Below are 8109 nucleotides of genomic sequence, written 5' to 3' on the forward strand. Positions count from 1 at the left end.
TGCTTTCTTTGGTGGACAGAGAGGTTATCTTGTTTTTGAACAAGGCCACCTTTTACCTTCCATCCCATATTTTATCTTTCTTTGCAGTGTTTGAACATGAAGGGACTTCATAGCATCTTTTTGACAAAAACCCTGGTTCATGCTCTTTCAGTTATACCATATACCCATGGTTGGGATGGCTTTTCTCTTGTATTTCAACCCATCTCATTTGCAGGGACTGAATTTGTTAAATTCCCTGCTGAAATTCACATAGCATATGTCTACAGCACTCCTTCACTCTCCTGATCAAGCAACACCATGACGGGAAGAAATTGCATTAATGTGGTATATTTTTTCCTAGTAGGCGTATGCTGTTTTCAAGCAATCAGCACTTTCTTTTCTGCATGCTATCACAACATCTATTTAATAGTTTGTTCTAGAATTTTGCCAGGAATTTGTAGCATTCTCAGTGGCTGACCTTTTCTGAGATTATCCTCCTCTTTTTTAAAGTTAGGATAACATGTACCTATAGGCTTTTGAAACCTTATTTATACTCATAATTATTAAAGTGATAGTCTTGCATCCTGGGCACAGAACTGGAGGGGAAGCTAAAACGTGTAGGGACAGCCTCCAGACACAGAAGGGTTTTAACAAGTGAAAACAATGAACCCAATTTCATGAAATGCATTTTGGAAAAAAATAAGTTTTTATATTTAAGCAAGAAAAGAAAAGAACTATGAAAAGAAATTAAAGATCTTGACTGTGAACTATTAAATCTGTTAGATTTAATAGATGCAGGGGAGCTCCCCAAAGATGAATCATATAACACTATTCTCAGATGTGGCCACAGAGGACAAAGAATAAGAAAGAGCTCCTTGGAGTAGAACATGGTACCAGCTAAGATGGCTGTCCAAGATTTCACTCTCTTATGCACTGCATGCAGGAATTCCTTGCTACTTCTGTCTCTGTGGGACATACTGGGGACTAGTAACTCTTGCATATTGTCTTAATTTCTCTCCTTTTCCAACTAGGAATGTGAATTGTGATTATCCTATTTCCCCCCTCCATATTGCACACTCTTTTAAAAATTTTTTTGAGGGGGAATGCTTTAATATTTTACTTAGTGATGACTTATAAGCCCATGAGAAGCCATAACTGGCCCTGCCCTAAAAGAATGTTTGTCAGTTGGAAAATCTCAATTTACAGCGAGACGTAGGAACTAGCTGTTAACTGAGTGTTTCCTATGGCAGAGAAAGTATGTTCAGCCTATGAGGTTCAAGGGGGACGGATTCTTCTTCCTCCACCCACCCTCCTCAATCCCTAGGGATGGATGTTTGGCTTGGGACTAATGGACCAGAATTCTCCATGCTCACAGCCACAGTGACTGGTGCAACAGATGTCTATGAGAGACACATCAGCTCCAGTACTTTCCAAAGGACCTTGGAATTTTTGGACTCAGCTATGCCAAACAACTCTGATTAATCCATTCTTAAAAATCCATTCTTAAAAATCAAGATAATTTGAGCTGGGGAGCTGTGACTTGCAACGGAAAGGTTTATGACTAATACTCAATTGTTTATATAGGAAATATTTCCTAACATCCAGATTTGGACAAGTATGGAGTAGACTAGTTTGAGTGAGAAATGCATTTACTCTTTATCCAAAGGGGAGCAAATCAAAATCTCACCCAGTATTGTATCTAGCTCTTAAGTGTTGTGCCATTTTCTATCAGGGCCCAATATAGCAATCCCTGGTGCTCAGAGATGTATTCCCAAGGCTTCCTAAAAATGAGAAGGAATGTATGGGAATGGTTCTTGGGTAAACAATCAAGAATGTATGCCACGCCACCACGCAGAGACTCTTACAGAGACTATCTTACATATTCTTTAAGGTCCCGCTCAAAACCTACATGCCCTATTCCTATTAAATAAAAATAGAACAAAATAAACTTAGAAAATACTTTTCCTAGTTTATTTTTCTTAAATTATGTCTTTTTGCCTATTCTTTCTCTAAGGTTAAGAGGTAGCTGCTCAAGCCCCCCTTTGCCCTTGGACATTAATCTATATTCACATTATAAAGAAGCATTGAAACTTTCAAGCTTGATATAAATTGATATAGCTTGAATTTATCTGATTTTGGTGAGAATTACTGCCATAGAGTACAAATTTTTTGTTGTGAGGCATCTGTGTAAAGACATTTTAATTCCTGGAGCAACTTAGATAGCAAGAGGTTGAACATTTCCTTCTGTTACTCTTTTATAAAATAATAGTCATCGTGCCTGTGGCTTGTGAAGTTTTATGGGAAGCCATGAAGAGAAGCTGTTGTATGAAAGGATGCTTATTAAAATGCTACATACATTATGTATGAATCTGCACTTTTTTTGACCTCCTCTCCTGGAACCGTCCCAATCCAGATTACGCCAGGCTGCTCTGTGAAACTCGGAGAAAACTGCAAGCCTTTTTAATTGGGGCATTAGGAAGTTTCAAAACACCAGTTCAAGAAAGCCTCTCAAGGCTTTAAGTTTCTCAAAATATATAAGCCAAGTTTTTGTGCGAATGCCATGTTCTACCCTGAGAAAGATAGCTGCAGTCAACATTGAGTATGTCAGGCTGGCAGCCTGTCAAAAGCAGGGATTGAAAGCCTTATTTTAGAGTCTTTATGGAACAAGCAAAATTAGGAAAATAACCCATGTGTGGTAGAGGTTCTGCTTTTGGATTTATAAACTGTAGATTCTCCACTTATTAGCCTTAGCAGACGTAAATGAATAGGTGTTTATTATAAGGGGAAGATAGAAGTAACATGGAAAGAACAGATGCTTTTTTCAGGCACATTTTAAATTCTCAGAACCAGCTGGTTTGGAATTCTGGAAGGAGCCTTAATCTTTTGATCTGGTGAAAGGCATCCTTGCAGCTTGAAAGGCGGAGAGACAAAAGGGGCCTCACGTCTTCCCTAATAGCTGAAAGCTCCCATTTGGTGAGAAGGGGATGGTTTAAATCCGGCATGCAAAAATAAATGACTGAGCCACCCACCTCTTCTCCTACTCAACTGCCTGAGCCAGGAGTTCAGGCTGGCAGGCACTCGCAACCCCCACCCCTCAGAGAACAACTCAGAGAAGATGCAACTATAGTAGGAGTTGTTGGTAGTAGTAGAAGGGCAGCGAGAGGCCAGTGTTTGTTGCATGTAAACATGCCCCCACACTTGGGCAATGGCAAAATGTTTCCTGGAGACCTGATAACATATGAGTCAAAGACAAGGATCCAACCTCTGAAAATACAATTTAGAAAAAAGCATTTTGAAAATCTGAAAGCATATTTGATCTAATTCCTAACATCATTATCTGCTCTGTCATCATTATCTATCTGAGCTTTTATAAACAGCTCATATCCTGTTCTAGGTATTAGCTTAGCAAAAGGACTCTTAGAGGAATTCTTTCTATGTATTTTTTTTCTTTCATTAAGAATTACTGAAAATGCCAGGGCTTATGCAAAGTAGCTGGGACAAAACTTAAACAACTCGGGTCTGCCCTGAAGGAATTTAGTGGCCAAAACATAAATTAAAAGAATAATTAAGGGTTCTGGATAAAAATTAGTGACTGATGCTACTATTTTTTCTCCTCTCCTTTGTCAACTCCTGCTACAAATGATAGTGAAGAAATCGAAAGAGGTATTAATCCACAGGGACAGAAATAACAGAAGAGACAGTGGCAAGTGAGAGAATTCTTGGAATAAAGAAAGCAGACAGGAGAGAAGAAGCCAATTGAGAGGAATAGAGGAAATCGTAGCCCAAGGGCCTGCTGAGGGGATATAAAAGGAAGGGAGAGGTTTGTCAGAAGGTTGTGACTCATGCACATTGGAGGTTGGGATGTGGGAACACAGTACATCACCACCAACCCTACTTTAAATTCATGACCACCAACCCCCACTTTGAAATTTTCAGTATTGTTAGCCTTGGATGATGGCTTAATAACATACCAACTGAATTCCATCCATTCTAGGCACGATGGAGAAGAGATGGTAGGGAAGGAGATGAGAAAGTTCATTCATTGGATTGCATGGCAGAATGTACCTGGCTCTATTTGTATGTAAACTGAAAGTGAACTGATTGGGCTTCCATCTTCCAAGTGTCCCATGGTTGTAGCAAGCCCTAGCAGGGGAAAAAGGATTATAGAGAAACATGCTCTCTTATTGGCACAAGACAATTAGTTAAGTATAAATGGGAAGCAAACCAAATGCTGAGGGAGTTCCTGCTGTTTACCTCCTTTCCAATTCTGGACTGTAGTTTCCAAAGGCAACAGGAAGGCAGTTATGCCCAAGAATTTTCAAACCACATAAAGCATTTCAAATCCCCTTTGATATGTCCCAACCACCTAAACTTCCCAAGAAAACAGCTCACTTGCTCTGCTTCTAGAAGTCATGATGTATATCAGCTTTAAATGTAAAGGTACATTCCCACCCCCATGACCCTGTGGAAGACTCTGACACCAGAGGGTAGAGGGTAGCCCAGGGGTAATGGAGAGGGGAGCAAAAGATGTGGAGATGAACCAGTGGAAAAGAATTCACAACATTGGCAAGAATACCCAGAGAACATCCGGTAGGGTGGAAACTCAGTGGGAAATGGGGAAATGAAGCCAGTTGATGCAGACAAGATTTTCAAAAACTTTAGTTGTGAAGAGGAGGAGCAAGATTTCAGGGATATACATGTGAAATTGATTCAAGAGCTAGGATGAGAAACCCTCTACCACCCAGGGTTTTTGCTTTTTTTGTTTTGTTTTGTTTTTTGTTTTTTGTTTTGTTTTATAATACAGAGTACTGAAACACTACAGATAATTTTATGATGGGCTTCAACTTTTGTTCATACTTACTTGGAAAAAACACAATTTAGTTTAAATCCAACACTCTACTTTTTCACACCAGCACTCATAGAGCTAAGCACTGCCATAGAAAAACACAGAATCATAGGGATAAACTTCACTTTAGTCTCATGAACATTAACCTCAAATGAGTTCTTAGTGCTGCCCAGCAACCCTGAAAGCCCTATTTGATTCACTCTCCCTTTCTTACACATGACTGTTCCATGCCCTTCCGCCTCTCCACAAACTTCCAGCCACTTTCCCCCATCCTGACTCTTAGCTGATGACCTGGCTTCATGTTTCACTGGCAAAAGAGAAGCAATTAGAAAAGAATTTCCACAAGCTCCAGACCACATCTCCCTTTTGGCATATATACCAACTCTCTGGTTACTCTAGATGAACTGTCAAGGTTCCTGTCCAACTCCCCTTCTTGAGTTCAAGATTCTGCTCCATCCAACCCAGCTCCACCTTCAAGCTTCTTGGCCTTTATTCCAAAATCAAGCATCTAAAGGGGTAAAGATTGGAAGGTCAGGGTGCCTTCTGGATCAGCATCTATTCTCACAGCTTGGAGCCCATACTTTACCAGTCGTTAACTATTTCCAATATTACCCCTGAATGTGGCTCCAGTTTATTTCTGTAGCTCCATCTTGATTCACCCTCATCTGCATATTTTATACTCCAGCAATGTCAGATGAGTCATACTCCACCCAAGCTATCTGGTTTCCTTTCTGTGTGCCATTACTTTTGCAGTGTGCCATTACTTTTGCTTAGAATGGTATTTCCTACGCTCTACTTTCCCTCTGTGAGCCCCCTTCCAAACTTTTCCTGTGTGTCTGCCTAACTCCTCAGCATCTGTAATACTGAGAGCTCGGTCATTCGTGTACTCACTCATTTATTCCACGAATGCTGGCCAAGTTCATCTGAGGCATCAGGCATTATGCTAAGTATTGGTGAAGCAATAGTGGCAAGACAAACTCAGTTTCAATTCCTCCAAGAAAACTTCCAGACTCCCCAGACTGGATTAGGTTTTCTTTCTGTGAGGTCCTTTAATAGTTTTCACTAATTTATCCTTCCCCTCTCTTATATAACATAATTATCTGTTTTATGTTTTGGTCCCATCCAGTGAATCCTGAGTTTGTTGAGACTGAGAACTGTGCATTATTTGTCTTTATTTTTTTAACATAAACATACAATGCCCAAGTTTAATCATCAACAGTGAAAATCTTTTGGATGGTAAGTAAGAATTATGAATAAGAATTTAAAAGTGCATATCCCACAACTGAAAATAACCTAAGTGTCCATTGATAGACAAATAGAAAAAGGAAATGTGGTATATATACACATGTAGATAGTATATCAAATACACAAATTCAGAAAACATGGTGTCTTGTATGTCTTGGTTTCTTCTGTGGAACTTCTTAAAGCCCTCTCATTGCTTGAATCTGTTAATTCTTCCAGATATATTTATTACTAAGAAGTTTTATAACTTCTCTGAACTTCAGTTTCTTAAGCTGCAAAATGGGGAGTACTCCTCCTTCAAAGTTCTGCAGTGAGGATTAAATTAGGTTAATGTAAGTAAAGCACTTGGCACAGTGTCTGACACACAGCTATTGCTAAATAATTGTTAGTTCCTTTCCCCATACTCAGCAGCTAAAGCATTTGTCCAAAACTCATTAGCCAATCAGTAAGTTATTTGTGAGTATTTACTTTGATTGGCATTATGGCTGTGATGGATACAGAGGAGCCCATTAAGATCCTTACAATGTAACTGGAAAGTTTTAGGACAAATAGAGAACAAATAAATGCTACATTGAGTGGAATGCTGAAGACTCTCAATAGAATTCAGGAAGAGAAATAATAGAGAATCAGTGAGATGTGTCTAGAAAAGGAAAAGATGGTACTAGAACTCAGTGGGAAGCCATAGAAGAGTATAGAAGTATAGAGGAGAAGAACAAGTTTCATTTCACGTGCCTCTTCTACATATTTGGCTGTAATGAGAAGGATGATGAGACCCAGCTCTCCTGAGAGAAAGAATACCCTGATTGATTATTAATGTCTGCTGTGACGTGCAATGAGCTTCCCCAAGAACTGATGCAAGCGGCCTATTTACCAAGATTGCCCAGAGCATTGCAGAACGGCGAAGAAAGAAAACTATTCTTAGCTGTCCCCTTCAGGGCTTTTCCATCTTTTATTATTTTTGGTACCCTCAGACTCTGGCTTATAAATCACCTCACTCTCTGACAGGCTGGTTGGGCAGGACTTGCTGCATTCTGGAAGCTTGGCAAGCTTGCTGTCACAGTGCTTGCAACTTACAAAAGGCGAGAGTTCTGCCTTGGTGAAAAGCTAAGGCTTGTGAGTTTGTCGGTGGCCTCTTGGGAAGCACCATTATAAAGTGTCTGACTATTCCTGTCCTAAATATGCCACATTTTGAAAAATGATGGCAAGAATATTAGTTCCAAGAATGCTTCCTTGGAACTCCTCATGTAGTACAAACTGAGTTACCTAAAGGTAGATGGTGACTATTATCAAAACGGCATGCTGACAGGCCTGGAACACTGGACATTCTGCCATCTTTTGAATCCTGTCCTAACAGTCTCCCAAATCATGATGTTGATTGGGAAGCCTCTGTGGGGAGGATCAGGCCACCTAACATACAGCCACAAGGGAGCTGAGCTCTGAGCTCTGAGCCACAGCAGTAAAGGGAGGATCTAAATTAATCTTTTTAGAAATTTTAGATTTTCTATCTCAGTTTCTTCTTAATACTTATATTCTGTGAGGAGGACAGTTGGTCTTCTGAGAAAACTCAGTAGAAAATGAGGTCACGGACCTTGTTACATGACTTTGCAAAGAACTTATATTAATTCATACAAGTATGTATATCCTGTGTGTAGGGTCTACAACATATCATCTAGAAAAAAAAACAAAACTACATTCCACTTGCCCCCTTACAGGCAACAATCAGTAAACAATTTATTCAACATACTATTAAGAATTGTCAAGATGACCTACTACATGTCACCACTCCCGAGGAAAAGCTATAAAAATTAATGGTGATTGTCAAATTTAAAAAATGCTGAATTGCTGTGGGGACAGACAGGAAAGAATGTCTGATGTTTAGCAAGGAGGTCTGCTCAAGTATGTGAAAGTACGAATTTCCCAGGTGGATGTTGGGTTAGGGTGGGTCTATGTTCCAGACAGAGGAACAGCCCATACAAAGGCCTGGGTGCATGATGGAGCCCAGCTGGTTTGGCAGGTCTAAAGCAAAGGGTGTAGCGGGAAAG

The sequence above is a fragment of the Mustela erminea genome, chromosome 9 (assembly GCF_009829155.1).
Source record: "Mustela erminea isolate mMusErm1 chromosome 9, mMusErm1.Pri, whole genome shotgun sequence".
Classification (NCBI taxonomy): Eukaryota; Metazoa; Chordata; class Mammalia; order Carnivora; family Mustelidae; genus Mustela; species Mustela erminea.